The 18,557-nt window shown below is 43.4% G+C and overlaps 1 protein-coding gene across 18 annotated transcripts in view; it reads left to right on the top strand.

Annotated features, from left to right (window-relative positions):
- The window catches only part of FBRSL1 (fibrosin like 1), a 499,835-nt gene that overhangs the window by 142,246 nt on the left and 339,032 nt on the right, over positions 1 to 18,557 (top strand). The window lies entirely within an intron of this gene.

The raw sequence follows: 18,557 nt of genomic DNA, 5'->3' as shown, positions 1-18,557 counted from the left end.
AAATACCTTTTTTGTGAGGTACTGCTGCTTTCCTCATGCAGAACTTGTCCCTGCTGACTGCTGGCCGTGGATCTCAGCTTCTGCAGGAGGCTGCTGGGGTGCCCAGTGTGCCAGGAGCTGGAGCAGGATTGCTTTGGCAGCTGCCAGTCCTTGCCTGAAGTCATTCAGTGGCGCTGGTCCAGCTGACTTGGCTTTCCTTGTGGAAGCCTATGGAAGCTGATGCTGTGTTCCACCTCCCAGTCCTCTCCCCTCCCAAATGCATCCTCGGGCAGTGTTACCCACATCCCTCAGTCTCTTTCTGGGTGGATTCTTGAGGGAGATAATTTTCATACTCTGCCTGATGGATGGTTTACACGAGCTGTTGAGAACATACACAGCTTGAGTGAGCACATCTTTGATTTGAAGACATCTCTTAGGTAAAATAAGCACTTGCATTTTTCCTTCAAGCAAGGTTATTAGTGGCTATTCAGGTGAATGCCATTGCATGATTGTTTTGGCAGAATCAGTCTATTTTCCCTAATGTTTTGTCTTAAAGAAACATAAAAATTGAATAAAGCCAGCAGGGGTTTGTGATAGATTTAAAGCTCTTCCAAACTTACTGGTTGGGAGAGTCCTAAGGTGTAGCTGGGAATGTATGTTTTAAGAGGTGAAATATGTTGTGTCTATATGTAGTTTTTTCCAGCTATTAGCACTCTAAGTTGATTCTAAATTTTTTCTGAAGTTTAGCCTTTAAATTAATTTATTTTAAAAAATCCTATCAAGGTTTCATGTGTTCATTTTAGGAATTATACTTGTAAAGTCTTGTTATCGTTATATGCAAAAGTTGGTCCTTTTTTTTCCTTTCTTTCAATTTTACTTTTTTTCTGCAGTTGGAGTTGTTGAGATTACAAAACAAAGTATTCTTTGGGTAGCTGCTGGATTCTGAATGTTGGTCTCTAAAGTTAATTGTGTAAATAAGTGCAGGTTTTTAAATTTCAAACCAAATCCTTTATCGTCACCTTTTCTTCTCCATTCCGTTTTCTTCTGGTTAAAGGGTTTCAGTTCAGCTCTAGGGAGAGGAGCACAGGCTCGATTCTTCCTTCATCTGCAGATCCATTGCCAGCTGAAGTTGAAGATTAGCAATGGGTTTCACTTTGCTCTCTGACATTTCCTCTTACAGCTCGGCTTGACTCATTGAACTGAATAGTAAAAACAAGGAAAAAACTCTCTCCAGGGAAAATATTTTTCCAGGGCAATAATACTGCTAAAAGAATCCAGGGACCAGGTAATGGATCAAGCAGGGGGTGTTGTCCAGGGCAGTTTGAATAACAGTGCCATGATGACCAGCCCTGTGACGCTGTAACATTTCAACCTCTGGCAAAGTGGTACTAGAGCTCATGAAGTTGTTTTTCTGCTGGTTCTCAAAACTTTCAAGTGATCATAGGGCAACCTTTTATAATTTGACTTGACATTTATTGGCTGTAGTGTCAGTCAGAAATATCTCTTTGGACTTAGAGCTTCAGTCCTTTTAGGATTGGAGCTGGAGGTAGCTCAGCTGGACATTGTGGGGTGCATCTGCAGCTCTAACATGAAAACAATGGATGTTCCAGTTTCCAGTTACTTTTTAGCTCCTGTGGAGCAATTTCAGTCTATAAAGGTGTAAATGGGGATGGCAAAAAGAGTCATATTGTGAGTGTTACCTGAACTGAGGGCTTTGAACTTGTTCCAAATTTGTACATGTGCTCCTTTTCTTCCTGGTTCAGACTGCAGAAAGCAGTGATAGAAAAATAAATCAGTTATTCTTTCCTTACTGCATAGGAAATACAGCTGAACAAAGCTGAGGTCCTCAAAAGCCAAACCCCATTCTGCAGAGCTGGATTTGGTTGTTCCCACCATGTGTCCTGCCCTCTGTCAGAGGGGCTGGCAGTGTCACCTGGAACATTCCTGGGCCGTGGTGGTGTGATGGCTGGGAGCCACTGGAGATTGCTTCTCCATTTCTGTCTCTCTTTCCTTGCTACTGCCTCATTTTGTTCATAAAGCAGCTTGTAATTGAGTGTTTGACAAAGAAGTGTTTACAAGCAGTGTTTCTTGTGCATAACTGCCTAGCTGAGGGGAATAACAATTTGGGTCTGAATTTCAGCCCTCCTTTGTCACTGTCGTATCATCGTCAGTGGCAGTGCTGTCTCTGCTTAAAGAGAAAGATGGATTAAAGTGGTTTCAGGGCATGGCACCCGAGTGGCAGTGCATGGTCTTGGAAGAAGCTGCCAACTTTCCTTTGTAGCCCCTGCTCATCCTTTGTCAAGGTCCTGATTCTGAGTGCACCAAGGTGTGTGCTGATTAATTACCAGATGTGGTGATTTAGGGGTTTTTACACCCCTGGAGTCTGCTATTTTAGGGGGAATTCTATTCTGGCCATATGAAATGTGAAGGTTGGAGTTCTGCCAGATTTTAAACCTTCTCCAGCCATTGTGGTGGGTGAGATGCTGTCCTGGTCTGTGTGGGGATATGGTTGGAGCTCACTCTTCATGGGTTGAAACTGACAGTGCAGATGGGACCGGTGTAATCAAAATAAAGGCCACGTTTAGCTATCACACAGGAAGAAAGGGACTCTAGGATTAAGCTTTTTAGTTCAGGCAGCATGTGGGCGTTTCAATTGTCCATGCTAAAACCCTTCTGCAAATTATGCCAACCGGGCAGGGTGTGAAGGAAATAGAAGCAATGAAGTTATGCATGAGTAAGGAACAGCTCAGGCTTTATTTAGACCCATTACAGGCCATTAGCAAAGGGTTTTTTTTTCCTTTTGAGGGGGGGTGTCTTTTGAAGGGGCTGTTTGCAGGAATTAATGTGTTTGTTCAGAAGTGATGGGAATCAGCCATAGGGAACAAGCAAAGACCTAGAACCACCCACAAATCATCAGAGCTCCAGGCTCACTCCAGGTTGGGGGGCTGAATGGGATGGTTCCCAGTAATGCTGGTACCAGTCTGTGACTAAAACCCTCACACAGTGTGAAAAGAAATAAATCACAACATATGAAACAAAAGTCATGCAGTCAGGCATGAGTAAGGGTGGTACTCAGCATTGTGGCTAGTGAGATTCACTCCTTTCCTGCTGCTTGATGCAAGCCTGAAGTGATTCCTGTAGCAAGTTTGCCAGTGTCAAATCTGCTTTTCTGGGTAGAGTTATTGCCTATTGGTTGATACTGATGTGTTGAGCAAAACCAGACCTACAGTCAGAGCTTTACTGACAAAACCAGGAGAGGGTTAAAGCGATGAGTGCACTGCTCAGAGCATCTGTGAATTAGTGCTGTGCATGTCAGAGTTATTTGACTATAGCAACGTACTGAACTGTTAAATTCCTGTATGAAGATGACCACACCACTCTCACATCCAGAGTGCCTTTTATTTGTCCTCATGCAAAGTACTGCAGGTGTTTTGCTAAGACATCTTCCAAATCCCCATAGCCTTGTTCTGAATCATTCTGCTGCTTTGAGTAGCTCGATAAATAAACAGAGTGGTTTTATATGCCTCTACAAATGCTGGTCTCTTACAGCTGGGTATTTCCTCCCTGTTTACCTGACTTGTCAAGAGCAGAGGGAGAAGAAAAATGTCTTTGTGACAGCTTTTTTTTTCCTTATAGCGAAGCAAAGGAATAAAGGGATTATTTTTTTTCCCCAGACAGTCTACCCACAGCAGCAGCACCAGGGACCTCTAGTAAATTGATCAAGGAACATATTTGACCTTAGGGCTGCTTGTTAGAGAACATTGTTATAGGCACGTTGTAATAGCAGATGTAATAAAGTCTGCATTGTCCCAGAGAAAAAACCAAAACAGTAGCATGTTTTGTGGTGGGTTTTTCTGTTGGTGTTGGTGGGGGCTTTTTGTGTGTGTGTTATTTAGTAGGAACTGCATTGTTGTCTGATAAACCTGGGTCACCTCAAATAGGCATAAGCCTAAGGCAGAGCCAAAAGTAGATATTTTGGTAGTTAGTAGAGGCTTCACTGACCCAAGAAACAGGGAAAGGCTATTTTTCAGGAATTGGCTATCTTTATAGTGCTTTGTGTTCATCCAACTATCACATAGCTTTGTAAAAAATACTGCAAAAACCCATTTTTATTTCTGCAGCTTTTGAGTCCTAGCTGCTTGAATTGCTTGAATATTTTTCTTACTTTTTCTCTGGTTACACAATTACCACCACTCTGGATCTCAGCATTTACTGACCTGCCAGTGTACTTTAAAAATAGGAATTGATTTACAGTCCCATGGTATCTGGTCATCACAAATGATTATTTTTCTATGAGAGTGTTTCAGTGGCTTGAGACTAGGTGCTTGTGAAGTCTGAGCACACGTATGTGTTCTTCCTGTGAATAAAAAAATACAGGAGGGGATGAACTATGTTGGGAATTTCTTCCCTGAGAGGGTGGGGAGGCCCTGGCTCAGACTGCTCAGAGGAGCTGTGGCTGCCTCATCCCTGGAAGTGTCCAAGTCCAGGCTGGATGGGGCTGAAATTGCCCCCATAAGGATTCAGTTAGTTGAGAGCCTAAATCCCAGTGATTTGTTGGATGCAATGTGCCCCTTGTTCACTTCAGCATTTACATAAATCCCACATATCGAGTTTACTCTGATTTCTTATTTCATATTCTCACATCTTTCACTAGAATAAATGTCTTTCTTCTACTTCAATAGATCCGGGCACATAAAATGTAAAAGCTGTTTTAAGATGTTTGTTGTGCTCCATTAATGAGACTCAAAATAGGATTTCTAATAATTCCAGAGGCTTCCTTCTGTGGCGTCATGTGCTCGTTTCCTAATGGTTATTATTTATTTATTTTGGCAGAATGTCTGTAACTTGCATAGGCAAGAAGAGGAATTTCTACTGCTTCAGCTGTGTTCATTTGCAGGATGTATAAAAGGAGAGGATTTTTGCAGCCCTCAGCACCGTGTGGCCCACATTGATCAGGTGTGTCCTGCTGTTCAGAGACCTGTGGAGATGAGCTGTCGTGGCCTGAGGTGCATCTGCTCAAAAGCTGAAGGGCTTTTCCACTTGCTTCCTGCAGCAAAGACTGTTAATACAACTGCACAAATGGGAGCCCTTAGTTAATTCCTAGTTAGGTATTGACACACTTGTTGACTTGGAGCTTGTTCTGACAGAATTAAGGTTTAATCAGAAGTCAATCTTTTCTTTCTACCTATCAAAAAAATGAGCTGATTCCAGTGCTGAACTATATATGTTACAATAAAAATTAAGCAATGATACATTCTTTTCACCATCAGATAATGTCTTTCACCTAGTAGTCACTCTGTAAGGGATTAATTTGTACGTGATATTTTTATTTCTGTATTGAATATGAATCTTGATCTCTAGCATGATGGTACTTGGTGTCTGAGCTGGGGTTTTTTAATGTTTCCAGACTCTGCAGGCACATAATTTTAAAACCTCTTCTCTTTGTTCGCCTTAAAAAATAACTCTGTCTGGGAGAGGAGGAGAGGCTGTATTCTTGCCAGTAGTGCTAGTTGGTAAAGTTGTTGAGTTTAAAGGATTTCTGCTACCCAGTTGTGCTGCTAGATTATTGGGCAAGAGGATTAATTGCTTTAGCCATCCTTTGTGTGGCTGCTTATCTGTAATGGGGAGAAAATAAATTTTACTTCATTTTTTAAATGCTTGCAATACACAGAAGAAAAGTAGCAGGGAGCATGATGATTATTGTATTACCATACAGGAAAATACAACACTATTTTTGTCAACCTGAAGAAGGAATATAGAGGAGGTCATTGCTGTAGGAGTCTGGGTCTTGCAGGATGTAAGGGACCAGCCTTAAGCTGTGGAACCTCATCATCCATAGACTTGTCTGGATTTGGAAACAGCCCTGGCACATCAGCTCAGAGCTGACTCAGAGCACAGCAAGCTGGTTCAGATGGAGGACATGAGAGAAGTGACTCCATCCAAGTCAGTATTTCTGCATCATGCCAGATGAATGTGCCAGGTCAGGTGCCCAGGATGGATGCCAGCATCAGATTTCAAGGACTTGCTTAGAGGTGCTGAGCACCACTCAATGATTTAATCCAGCAAGAACTTTGTAGAAAGCTCTGGCAGTTGCTGAGGATGATCTAATGCTGGTATTAATCATCATCTCATGATTGAGAACTAGGTGTGAGTACTGAGGGTGTTTCCACAGTACAAACCCAGGCAAGGATCTTGATAGCAAACTCGCTGAGCCAGTTTTTAAACCTAAGCATTTTCTTTTTCTTAATTATATACCCTCTAAAAGTCTTCTAGGGTGAAGAGCTGGTTAGAGGTACTGAACATGTAATTTAGTGGTGTTCTGTCTTTGGTAACTGGTTCTTGGGCAGCTTTAGGATGGAATAGATCCAGTTAAGGAAGCTTGAAATAGGACTCAAGGTATCTGCTGCTCTGAAATAGCCCCACTTGATTAGAGTGAGCTTAGAGTATGAAATGTACATAGAGCTGATTGCAGTGAGCTAAACAGCCTTGCCAAGAAAAAAAAATAAAAATCTGCAATTCAGTGTTATTTCATTTATTTTATTCTTCCCAGAAGTGGCATTTGTTTATGTGTTGCCCTTAGCTCAGAGACCCAGACCTCCACCTCTCATGTGGTCTTCTGGTCCTCCTGCAGTGAGTGCAGGAGCCCTTTGCTTTCCTCACTGACCTCAGGTAGGAAGTGGCAGAAGGAGTTGTCAAGGTCTAACTGGGTGTGTGAGGGTGGCAGATCTGTGCTTCAGGGGGTTTGGCATCCGAAAGATTTTTCCTACCAGAAGATGGGAGGGAAATAGCAGCTGCCGGTGGGTTGTGTTGGCACCTCCGGTGTTGGTGGCTGACATTCTGTTTGCTGAAACTAACTGGAAAATATTCCAAATTCTTAAAATTCTGCCTGCCCAGCAAAATCTATGGGGAGTGTGGCATTCCTGGGCATGGGAATGATTGCCTCATTTAGCAACAAGTAATGACTATTCAGTGGCATAGGCTTCAGCAGAGAGGAGGAGCAGGAACGCAGGCCCATGGGGATCCCAGCTTGTTAACCTGGGCTGCCTTGGGCTCTGCTATCCCATGTGTGCTACCTGGAAGGAAATCTGGGGTGCATTCATCCATGCCACAGCCCAGCCTTGCCTTGGCTTCCTGCGTGTTCCCGTGGAGCTGCTCATGTGGAAGTGGGACGGTTGGGCTTTGTGTGGCTGCCAATGCATGTGCATGTCTGTCAGGTTTACTCTTGCAGCTTAACCTAATTCATTACACAAAGCCTGTTTGTCACACACGACTTTCAATATCCACGGGCCAGTCTCATGTGCTCACTCCAGTGTCAGTTGTAAATACAGTCAGGAAAGGACTGCAGTTTAGCTCAGATCCAAGCACAAAGGATGAATGTGGCCTGTGATGGGAATCTTGCTCTTTACCCAGTGCTGTACCTGCCTTTGTCGAAGCACCAGAGGTTCAAGTGACTTGTCAAAGGCTGCAAAGCCAGGGAGCAGCTCACTGACATTCGATATCAGGAGCCTTCTGCTTCCCAGTCTGCTGCTGATTTACACTTTCATCCTTCAGTACACATAACTGCTGCTTGAATTAAGCCGTGACACATTTTCACTTCAGTGTAAAATTATTTCAAGTTAGACCTTGCAAAAGGAATGTTGTTCCTTCCGCAAACACCACGTAGGTTCAGCACGTTCCCACCTGGTCCGTATGCCAGTTCAGCAGCACCGACTAATAAATTACAATTATTGAGGTATCAATTCATCATGTCTGAGGCATGGAGTTGCCTGTTCCACTGCATTGACCGGAGCCGTTTGCTGGCTGCTAATGTACTGCGGTTTTACTCTGTCTTGTCCTGTAATGATGGCATCCCTTGTACCAATTTGAATCCTATTAGATTGCAATTAATTTCTCTCTGCTGCAAACTGAGGCCGAGTCAAGTGCTGTTCAGTGCAGAGCTTACAACATGGATATATCACAAGGGTGAAGTGCTAAGAACCCAGTCTGAACAATTTTTTAATCTGTGCTTCATGTTCCCCAACTTCCCTAATGACACTAATTAGCAAAGCAAATTCCTTGCTTTGGGAGCACAAGTGTGAGCAAGTAAGGAGCAGAAGGATATAACTGGTTTGAGAATGAGAATCAGAAAGGGGGCAATTGCAGAAAGCTGCTCTTTTGGGGGAGGGATCTCTGCCTTCAGGTACAAGAGGTTTTTATTTTACTGCGGTGGGACATTCTGCTGCAAGACAAGTTGAGCTGGCTTTGTTTCACCGTGAGTCATTTAATGCATGGAAAGTCCTGCTTACAGGATCCATGAGGAGCCTATTCAGGTGTGGCTTTGATGTTCTTGGCAGGAGAGTGCCTGGGCAAGGTTAGTGCGGTTTTAGGATCGATAGTTCTCCAGCAGGGCAGGTGCAGGTGTAGCCTCATGGGCACAGTCAATACACAGGTGCATTGAAATTCTTTCCTGAGAGGGAAGTCCTCAGGGCCCCAGGAAATCTCTAAGTGGTCTTCCTCAGCTCTGTTTCTGTAAACATCCTGAGAATGCCAACACACAGTGCAGTCACCTGGAGAATAGCAAAAGTAAAGTAGCTCTATGGAGGAAAATTGAAAAAAAAAAACAAACAAAAGAACTGTCTTGGGACAAGAACCCCCATCTGTCCTTCTTCTTGGTTATCTATGCAATGCTAGAGCTGTGCTTGCAGTGCTAAATAAATATGCAAATGTCAGCATGGCAGTCATAAAACAGTTTTGTTTCGTAGTTCAAGTCCAGATTTTGCAGAAGGAACTTGATTGCACCATCACAATGCAGTTTCTATTGGATAGATTGATCCTTGGAAGCAAACTGGATTAATACTAGGAGGAGACGGATTTAGAATTCGTCCTTGTCTGTGGTTTCTATAAACTGAGCAATACTTCTGGGCTCTTTGTTGCTCTAGCAATTTTCTCTCTGTTGGATGATGACCCTTTCAATAAGTGGTCATCCACATTGAATTTTTCTGACTCAGAGCTTAAAAAACAGGGCTTTTTATTGACTGTAGAATTCCCATACTGTAGCTTGACCTCGCTGTCGGCTTTCTTTGGAGACTATACAGAGATTTCAGCTAATGCCAAAAGAAGCCGTTCACCTTTTAAGCTTTCTTTTCCCTGGCTCATAATCTACATCTGAGTGAAATACAAAGTATTGCTTATCTCCCATCTGCAAAGCTTCAGTAAGCTCTGGGCTGCCCGAGTGCTGTGACACCGCTCTGGAGTGCTGCACACCCAGCCCTGGCACTGGTGGCTTTTGGGGCAGCCAGTTCCTCACACAAACTGGGCATATTGCTTTAATTTTTATTTTACTTACAGGAACACTCACATTGGAAAAGACCTTTAGGATCAAGTATTGCATGTAAGCTTTGTAAACTTGCTGTCTTTTATTAACTTACTGCTGTCACACATGACACTGAGAGCCTGCTCAGCTCCCTTCAGGAAAGGGGATGGATTTCTACTCAGTGTAAATCCAAACAAGAAAAGGAAATGCTGTTACATATTAATATTTGTAATTTGTATTTGAAATCTCACATTGTATTGGCTCCAAATTTTTTGTTGTCCTTTCACTGAGAGTTTACAGCTCCCTGGGGATATCTGCACAGAAAAGATACTGGGGGTGGGATAGAAAGGAAAAGGAATGAAGGAGAGGATGCAGATAAATTAAGAAAGCTTCTAATAAAGTACAATTCTACTATTGTTTGTCAAACTGAAATGGTTTTATCTTTAATTTTGAGGCAGGCACTCTGAATTTCATGTGCTGCTTTCCTCCCTAATTAAGTAATTTTGTTCTATTGCATATTTATTCTGTGTCTTACTACTGTAAGTAAGTGGCTACAACATTACCTCTGAACACGGCTTCTTGAAATGATTAAAAGTTGATGTTTATGTATACCTGTAGTTTTGGGGCCTTTCCACTGGAAAGAAATATTTCACTCTGATTTACACTATGTGAAAATCCCCTTAATCATAGCAGGAAGGAAAGGTGGTTTCTGGAGTGAGGTGCAGAAGGTGTGTGGGTCATCTCTAGATCCACATATGACCTTCAGCAGGTTATTTAAGGTACTTCACTCCCAACTGTTCTATGTCTAAAGCCAGGTTTAACACCTTCCTATTACACACAGGAGTTGTAGGTTGACATTTTGTGACCATTACATATTCCAGTGTTGCTGACACTGGCATAGCCTATAAAAAGAGCCACTCTAACCTTCCATGTGCTAGGAGAAGCAATTTGACTTTCAGACTCCCTTCAGAACACCCCTAATATAAAGCTATTAAATCTGCATGTCAGATTACAGAATAATGTAAATGGTGGATATTGGTGGATGAAGGGTTCAGTCTCTGGACCTTGTCAAAGTGCTATAAAATCAAGCTTGGGAAAATGAAGGTTTTGAGAGTACTTTGTGTGGGGATTTCACGCTGGGCTTTTGCTCTGAATTACTCAGTGCTGCTTAGCAGAGGAGAGGTGGTGACTTTCCAACTGCACCCGTGGGCTGAATGCAACCTGCCAGATATGTAGGCTTTTTTGTCTCTACTTGGAAGATATCTCTGGATGATGGACCCCTGATTTACCCTAAAATAAAAAAATGTAGGAGGGGATAGGTCCACCAGCCTGACACATGCTGATCTGTGCTCTCCCTGGTGAGCAGGACTTCTTGGGAAGGGAAGTGCAGTGTGACACAGATCAGCAGGTTGAGGTGGAGCTCCGGGAAGCAGAGCAGGGCAGGTCTCCATCCCATTCCCAGCTTGGAATGCCGGATTTCCTCACCATAGCTTCCTGTCTGCCCCTTCCTCCTGAGAGCTGCTTTGCCTTGCGGGCTGCCCCAGTGACTCCAGCGAGTGCTGGAGACTGACTGCAAGCTGGTTGCAGTCAGAGGAGATATTTTTTACAGATTACATTGCCCGAGGGTCTGACCTGTGTTCCCTCTTTGCAGCTCTCCCTCCTCTCGCCATGCCAGGGATGTGAAATCCAGAACCTCTCCTGACGTGCACTTGGCAGTTTGTGTCTGTGTCTCTCCAGCTGGAAGGGCAGTGGGGGCTGTGTGCATTGATTGCTGACCCTTTGAAATGCTGGCGCTTCCAACTGCTTGAATTTTTTATAAATATTAAGTCTCTGCATAAATGATCTTGTACACCTTCTACAAAGCATAAAAGCAGAGAGGTTAAATTGAAAATGGGGTATATTGGACTTCAGAGCACAAAGATAAATACGTATTTAAGTTGAAGTTTAAATGAATAGTTCCTCTGGATATGTACTATTGGGTTCAGAGGGCAATTTTTTTTTTCTTAACCGTGACGTTCCACTCCAGCCGTGCAGATCTAATTAGAGCCAGCAGCACTAACAGGGCTGAGGCACTATCGCTGTGCTGGGCAAGGCAGAAGGAAACCAGAGTCAATATTCTGGACTTTCCCCCCATTCTTCATTAAGTTTCATTCCTCTCAGTCCTGGCGATTTGTTGATGTTTCCTGTCAGTGGCCTGGCCAGGGAGGATATTCCATATTCTGCATAAAACCCAGGATATCACTGGGAAGGGTGGGCACCCCAAATATCTGACAAGCTAGTAACTCTTGGATTATTTATCTTTTGGTTTCTTTTTTCTTTGACTGTTCTTGGGCTCTTAGGATAAGTGATACACGAAGACAGTAAGTGATTGCCAGTCCTGTGTTGTCTTCCATGGTTTTTAGCTGGTGCACCTTCAAGGATGTGACTGTCTCCGTTTGTTCCTCTGCCACTTGACATGTCCTATTTGGCTTCTTACAGAGGTTCCAGATTTTGCACAGATCCATCTGTATTCCTCTCAGGGGCCCTATTTGGAAAACACATTTTCCAGACAGGAATTTTTTCGAGAATACTGCTGGGTGCTTTTACAGTAACACAGACAAACCCCATGTGAATATCCTCAAAGTGCGGAGGTATTTTCAGATCAGAGATGGATTAAAAATGTTTAAAAGACCATTCTATCATGTAAGAATTAGTTGATCATGATTTCTGCATTATTCTAACATCAATCACAACTGTTGGCAAGTCATCACAATTGTGCAGCTCCAACAAAAATGGAAGTTAGGCCCATGGCTTTGAGAATTCCTGTGTCTTTGTTTTGTAAGGAGTCATAAACTGTCTTAAAAAGATAAACTAGTGGAAGATTTGTGTTTTGATAGAGATAAGGAAGTCCTGTATACTGATTGTTCAGCACTACCAAATGTTCAGAATCATAATATTGTCCTGAAAATAGATGATACTTCAGCATAAAATATTTAAATCTCTATACTTGCCATTTAGGTACATAACTTTCAAATCCTGCAGTTATGAGGGCTGCTTAAAAGGCTTTATGAAAGGAAGAAAATTTAGATTTTCAGATTCCAAGACTCCAGGGTGTTGAATTTGAGAAAAATCTAGTAAATATCAGAAGACTGCCAACTCTCTTGAGTTAATGACTGTGTTCTCCTGTCACAATGGTTGTGCTTCATTTTGCATTATAATGTTGTCTAACAGCAAGTGGCACTTCTGATTCTTTTGTAATTTCCAAGCAAAAGGCTGTTTGCAAAATAAACATGCTGAGCATTTCCTAAACCTAATGTCATCAGCAGAAGTGAACTGCATAGCTGGGTCAGTTCTTTGGTGGAACAGAGATGGCTGGCTTCTCTTAATAGTTGCTGCACAGATGTGAGCCCCAAATTGTTTTCTTCCTTCCTTCAGCTTGAGCAGACTGCAGCTGTGCTATGTCAATTTATTGCTGCGCAGTGGAGAATGAAGCAAAACCTTCCTACTTTGCTGCTTTTCAACAGAGTTGACAGTAAGACAAAGCAGAATTGCTGTGCTGCTGTTCTTGGAGCAATGCTCTGGTGAAATGGCTCGAGGACGGCTGCCACACCACAGGGCTGGAGCACCAGCTCAGGACAGATCTGGTAAAGGGAACTGAGCCATTTCTCCTTTGTATCAGCCCTCCTTGGGGAAGGGAGAGAGGGAAAAAGAAAAAGGGTTTTGTCTTAACCCCTATTGCTGTGGATTGTTCTAGTATTTAATTAAAGTAATAATCTAATTAATAAAGCAAGAATTATTATATTTTAGAATACATAATATAATGAGGGAGGTGGCAGGGTGAGCAGTGATGTAGGGACCTGGTATTTAATCTCTTCATCTTTTAATGCTAGAACAATTCAGGCTAGAAACTAATGTATCTGTGACTGTGAAGCTTATATAGCAGTGGGCCAACTTAATTGGGATGTGATCAGAGTTTCTTTTTGGCAAGATTGAGTTTCTTCCTCAGAGAAGCCTTCAAAATTTAAGGGTAAATGCCTTAAATAAGCATGGTTACCGTCACCTCTTCACGTATGCCGTGAAGTTTATCAGCCTTGTGTTTGTGAAATACTGCCCTGCATTAGATGAAAACCTTGAAGCTTGAGTGCAGAACGTAAGTCTTGGTAATAATCAAGTAGCTAAAAAATTTACCTTTTGCCATCAATTTCTTAGTGTTCTGCAGAAAAGTTCTTATTGCAGTGTTGCAGATGGGAAAGCTCAGGCTGAGGCTTGCGGTGGGGCTGGGTTCAGGGGGGGGTTAGAGGCAGACCCCAGCCCCCTGTTCTCAGCTGCCCTGCTGGACTGCATTTCCTCCCTGTTCCTGAGCCTGCAGCAAGAGTGGAGATAACTTTCAAGAGCGAAACCACAGGAGAGCAGTCAGCCATGCAGTGGTATTTGAGTTTGTTCCTACACATGGGCGATAACTGCTGGTAGTTAGCACTGTAGGAAAACTGCGGGTAAACGTTGATTCATGTGTTTAAGGGTATCCGCTGTGGGAGCGGGGGAGGTTCTGAAGTTGTCTCTCTGCGTGTGTGTAGGAGGGATATTAAAGATCCAACTTGTCAGGGTGTAAATTCATGCCAGAATGAAGGAAAGAGAACGCTCCAAGTGGAGGCTCGCTGTATGGTTAAATTCCCGTGGTGCATCAGGGAGACAACAAAGGTGATGTAAACCGAGCACTGAGGTTGGGTGATGCAGAGGAACTGGAAAGGAAACCACAAACCCATGCTCTGTGCAAATGAGAGCAGTAGCGGCAATGAAGATTTGTGCCTTCTGAGAAAGCTTCAGTGGTAGCAGTGTAGAGGGAGTCCTGTCTGCAGGTCAGAGTGCTGGACCTGCTGGGCTGTTGGTAAAACTGAGCTAAAATACAGGAACTATCTTAAAAATTTGCATGTAAGCTGCTGAACTTTCTTGGAGCAGAAGTTGTAGAAAGAAAAGGGAACTAGGACAAAAAGCTAGTCAGTAACCCTGTGAGAAGGAGGTTTCTGTTATTCTTGTAGAGCACATCTCACTTGGAAGGAGCAAATGGCCCGGGCTCTCTTCTATGTGATGTCTGCCTCTGGCACACAAACGCTCCATGGTATCTTTTGGTGACTTAATATTTATGGCATGAGCCACAGGCCATCCAAGCCAGTCAGACCTAGTCTGGGAGAGCTGAAAATACGACAGCCTGAGTAAGTACCATTTGAGAGTATCAAAGAGCTATAATAATGTGGAGAGCATTGCATTAGAGAACCAAGGTGGGAGGATTACATGAAAGCAAAACACACAGACAGGCCCCAAGGGGAGACCATCCACCACAAAGGATAATTTCCTATGGGATTCAGCCCCAAGAGCACATTCCTCTGAGGCTGCTTTAAAGCATCCAGGCAAGACATCTGAGGAGAGAGAAAGAAATTCATAATGCTTTTCTTAAACAACTGTGTGTAGCTGGAGCAGATGCAGCAGTCCCTGGTCTACAGCTCTATCATTCGTCTGGACTCCTACATGTTTTCCTCCCTGTGATCTTCTTTTCAACCTAAGAAGGATGTTTTTGAGATTTTTTTTTCCCTTCAGGGAGAGAAGAGGGGAAACATCTTTCATCTGTGTTTTGGTTTTGTTTTTGCTATGTAGGCAGTGCTGCAGCCAGATCCAGGCTGTTCCCTGGGAATTGTTCTGACTTTGCAGGACAACGTGGTAGTGGTACCACAGCTTTTCCCACAAAACAGGAAGGGTTTTCAAACTACTTTCAGTGCTTAATCCTGGTGGTTGATAGCCTAAATTCGATAAGTAGTGATTCTTGTTTCCCCCTCCCAAGTTAGGTGCTGTTTATAGCCTTTCTCCCAGACATCCTTTGCAGTAGCTGAATCGCAGACAGACTTGTGTGCGTGCTTGTACATGCAGTGTCTGTGTGCCTCGCCACAAAGCATCATAGACGGTCTTGGACAGGGCAGGTTTAGACTCTTTGTGAAGCTGTTGCAGTGCTTTGCCCTTTAGTGTTTGTGTGAAGGGCCAGCAGGAGCATGCTGGCTGCGTTTCTCCTTTGTGCCCCTCTAGTCCCTGATGGAAACGCAGCAGGACCGTGAGGTGCTGCAGGTCCAGACACAGTGCCCTGGCAGGAGGGTTGGGGTGTGTGGGCACAGGTTTCTGGTGTGACAGCAGGATCTGCCTGTGGGCTTCTGTGCAGAGAAAACCTGTACTCCACTTTGTCAATTCAGCTCCAGGCCTCTGGGAACAGAGAGATTTTTATTATGGGGAATGTGCTGGGGAAGGAGCAACAGCATTTAAAAAAAAATAAAAACAGTCCAGTCCTTCTGTGTGACAGTAAAATATTCAGAGAAATATGTGCTCTTTATCCAGTAGACATCCTGAAACAAGGCACTGGCACCTCTACAATACAGAAACTGGAGCAAGATGTTTGGAAAAGACAGATAGACAGCTGGTTTGTGCCCAACTTGTGGTTGTATGTAATCCATCACTGCCAGGCCTGAAAACAAGCAGGAGCTCACAGGCACTGACTTCCTGGCACAGTGTCTATTCAGCAAAAACTCAGCAGTGGCACGAAGCTTCTCAGGGCTGTGGAGAGATGCAAAATCCCTTCATTCTCCCTTTGCTGGGGAAGCTGCTGGTAGGTGGAAGCAGCTGAAGTTTTTGGGCTGCTGCAGTGCTGGAGGAGCTGTGAGTCAGGTGTATTTTTCTTTATGATCAGTCTGCACCACTGGCCAGCTGGTGGGATAAGCCATGTTTTCAGGGAAAAGGAGAACAAAGCAGCAGGATTGGCCTTGGGGCAGAAGATTGTGTTAGAGCATTTCCTAAAAACTCTTTTATTGTTCTTGCACAAAATTTCTTATTGTTATTATCACTCCAGGAGCCTGTAGTGAGATAAAAATTCCTTCTGGCCATAGTGCCAATACTGTGCCCTCAGTGGTGATGACAGAGTTTGTGGGACCATGCAGCTGACAGATATGTCTGTATTGGAATGCCCATCTTATTGCCACAAGTCTTGGGACCTGTTTGTTCCTTGTTACCTCCCTGGCTTGAATTCCATAATTCAGGTATGGACACCAGGCTTTCTTGTAGCTTAATGGATAGTCAGCTTAGATATTCCTAGTGTGTCTTGTGTGTGAACTGAATTTGGTGGGTGTGAGGATTTTCTGGGTGGTTTTTGTAAGGACAACAGTACGTTGTGCTGTGTGGTTCAGAGCATGCTGAAAGCAGCAGAAAAGGTGCCTGTGGACTATGTAGGATTTGGAAGCCAGCCAAACACACTTTGTTGCAGATGTCATGTATTTTTCTTAAGATGATTGCTACTGGATATATGTTCAGGCCTGTTACTGATTAACAGCCAACAGGGAAATATCCTCTTTTCCCAAAATTGTTAATGATTTGCAAGCTGGTGTTCATGTTGGGAGAGGTTTTGGTGCTGGGCGTTACACAGAATGGGATTGATGTGTGGTGTAACTTCAAGTATCTGTTATCAACAGTTACAGCTTCTGTGAAATAATAGAAAAGATAATACAGAATCATGTTATTAAATATCCTGTTACAAGCCCTGAAGGCCAAGTATCGAACCAAGGAAAGGGCCTATTTTTTATTTCTTTAAATTTTTTATTTTATTCTGGAACCCACACTTCAGCAGTTAACATTGTGCTTAGCTGCCTTGTACAGTTCTGCTCCTGATGTGTCTCTTCCCTGCAGCAGGTGAAGAAAATATTTGGGGAATGACTGTGGCTTAGCCCTATTGACTTCAGTACAGCTCTTGACGTATTTGGGGTTCATTCTTTGTTACTTCAAAAGCAACAATCTCTGGGTTTTGGGGTTTGATTTTTTTCATACCCCTCCTCCCCAGTCTACTATTACACAAATATTACACAATCCCTTTGATCTTCAATTGCTTTCTTGGTCTTGATTTAAGCATGGTTATGACAGCTTCTCCTGGGTTGGAAAGATGGTTGGTAATAACGTATGTTCCAGTAAAACATGGCACAAACAAACAAGTGATTCTGCAAGAAGTCCTGCTCAACAAAACATGGTAAAAAACACAAAGGCTGTGATACAGTGTCTTTTCCTTTGGCAGCAATTGTTCTGCTCTTTGTATTATCTTACACAACATGACCACACCACCCGCTGCTCTGACTTCTGAAAAAACAAAACTTTTCAGCCATGAGCCAAGAGGAACCGGAGTGATTCTAAATTGCATAAATTGTAGAGGAAATGACTTGTTCAGTTGGGCTGCTTACTACTGAATGAGCTTCTCATCATCTGCAGCATGACATTGATCAACCCCACGGAATTCCTGATGCCCACGGGTTCCTCAGGGCTGTTGGTGGAGGCTGCTGGGTTCCAATCCATGCTGGTGGACTCTGCTGACTTGTTAGTCTCCAGAACAGTGCCCTGGTAGGCACAGGCACGGGATTTCCTGGCAGGAAACCCCAGGACAGCACTCCTGGCATCTTTACTGTCCTGAGACTATCTGGCCTTCAGTCAGCTACACGGTGCTGCCAACCTACACCCCACATCCCAGCTGTATGCTAATGAAGCAGAATTATGACAAAACTGCAGTGATTGGTTGTCCCAGTGTTTTACCTTGTTACCCTGTTTTACCTAGAACAGATGTATGTGTTAGTTGATTCAGGCATATTTTTGTTGTTGTTGTTATTGGTTTTTATTGTAGCAGTTGAAAACATCTCAACTCCCAAAGCTTTTGATGGAAATTTCTTCCCCACGAACCATCTTATCACACATCCTCTCTCATTCTCACTTTGCATCCACTGTGAAACGACAGTTTCCCAAAGGGGAATTCACCTTACTGGTTGCTAAGCTGTTTATTTCACTGGTCCCTAACACCCTGCAATTTCCTGCAGACAGCTGGAGGGTTTAATTTGTGAGATGTCTCTGGTGGGTTGCGTCCTGCCTTTGCAGGGGATGGAGCATGTAATCTAATAGGTGGTTTGTTTGCTTTCCTTTTCCAAGTGCTATAGTTGTGTTTCTGTTGGAATACCTTTTCAGTTTTTGAGGGTAATGAATGTTAACAAATCACTGGAAATAAAAATAGAGAAGGAAGGTAGGTGAGATTGCCACTGCAAGCTTGGCTTATGCTTCGTGGATTCTTTTTTAATAGCAAAAAAAAAAGTGACATCAGCTCTGCTGCAGGCATGAATTAAAGATGAGAACTTAATAAAACTTGTTGGAGGGGAGAGGGAGGCAGGAAAGTGGAGCTAAAGCAACGATGTCTTTATTTTTAAGCAGACAGCACCACCTCTGCTTCAGCTCTCCGAGATGGCGATGGAGA

Source organism: Taeniopygia guttata, chromosome 15, assembly GCF_048771995.1.
Source record: "Taeniopygia guttata chromosome 15, bTaeGut7.mat, whole genome shotgun sequence".
Taxonomy (NCBI): domain Eukaryota; kingdom Metazoa; phylum Chordata; class Aves; order Passeriformes; family Estrildidae; genus Taeniopygia; species Taeniopygia guttata.
Note: the sequence above shows the minus strand (reverse complement) of the source record. Positions and strands in the feature narration are given on the sequence as shown.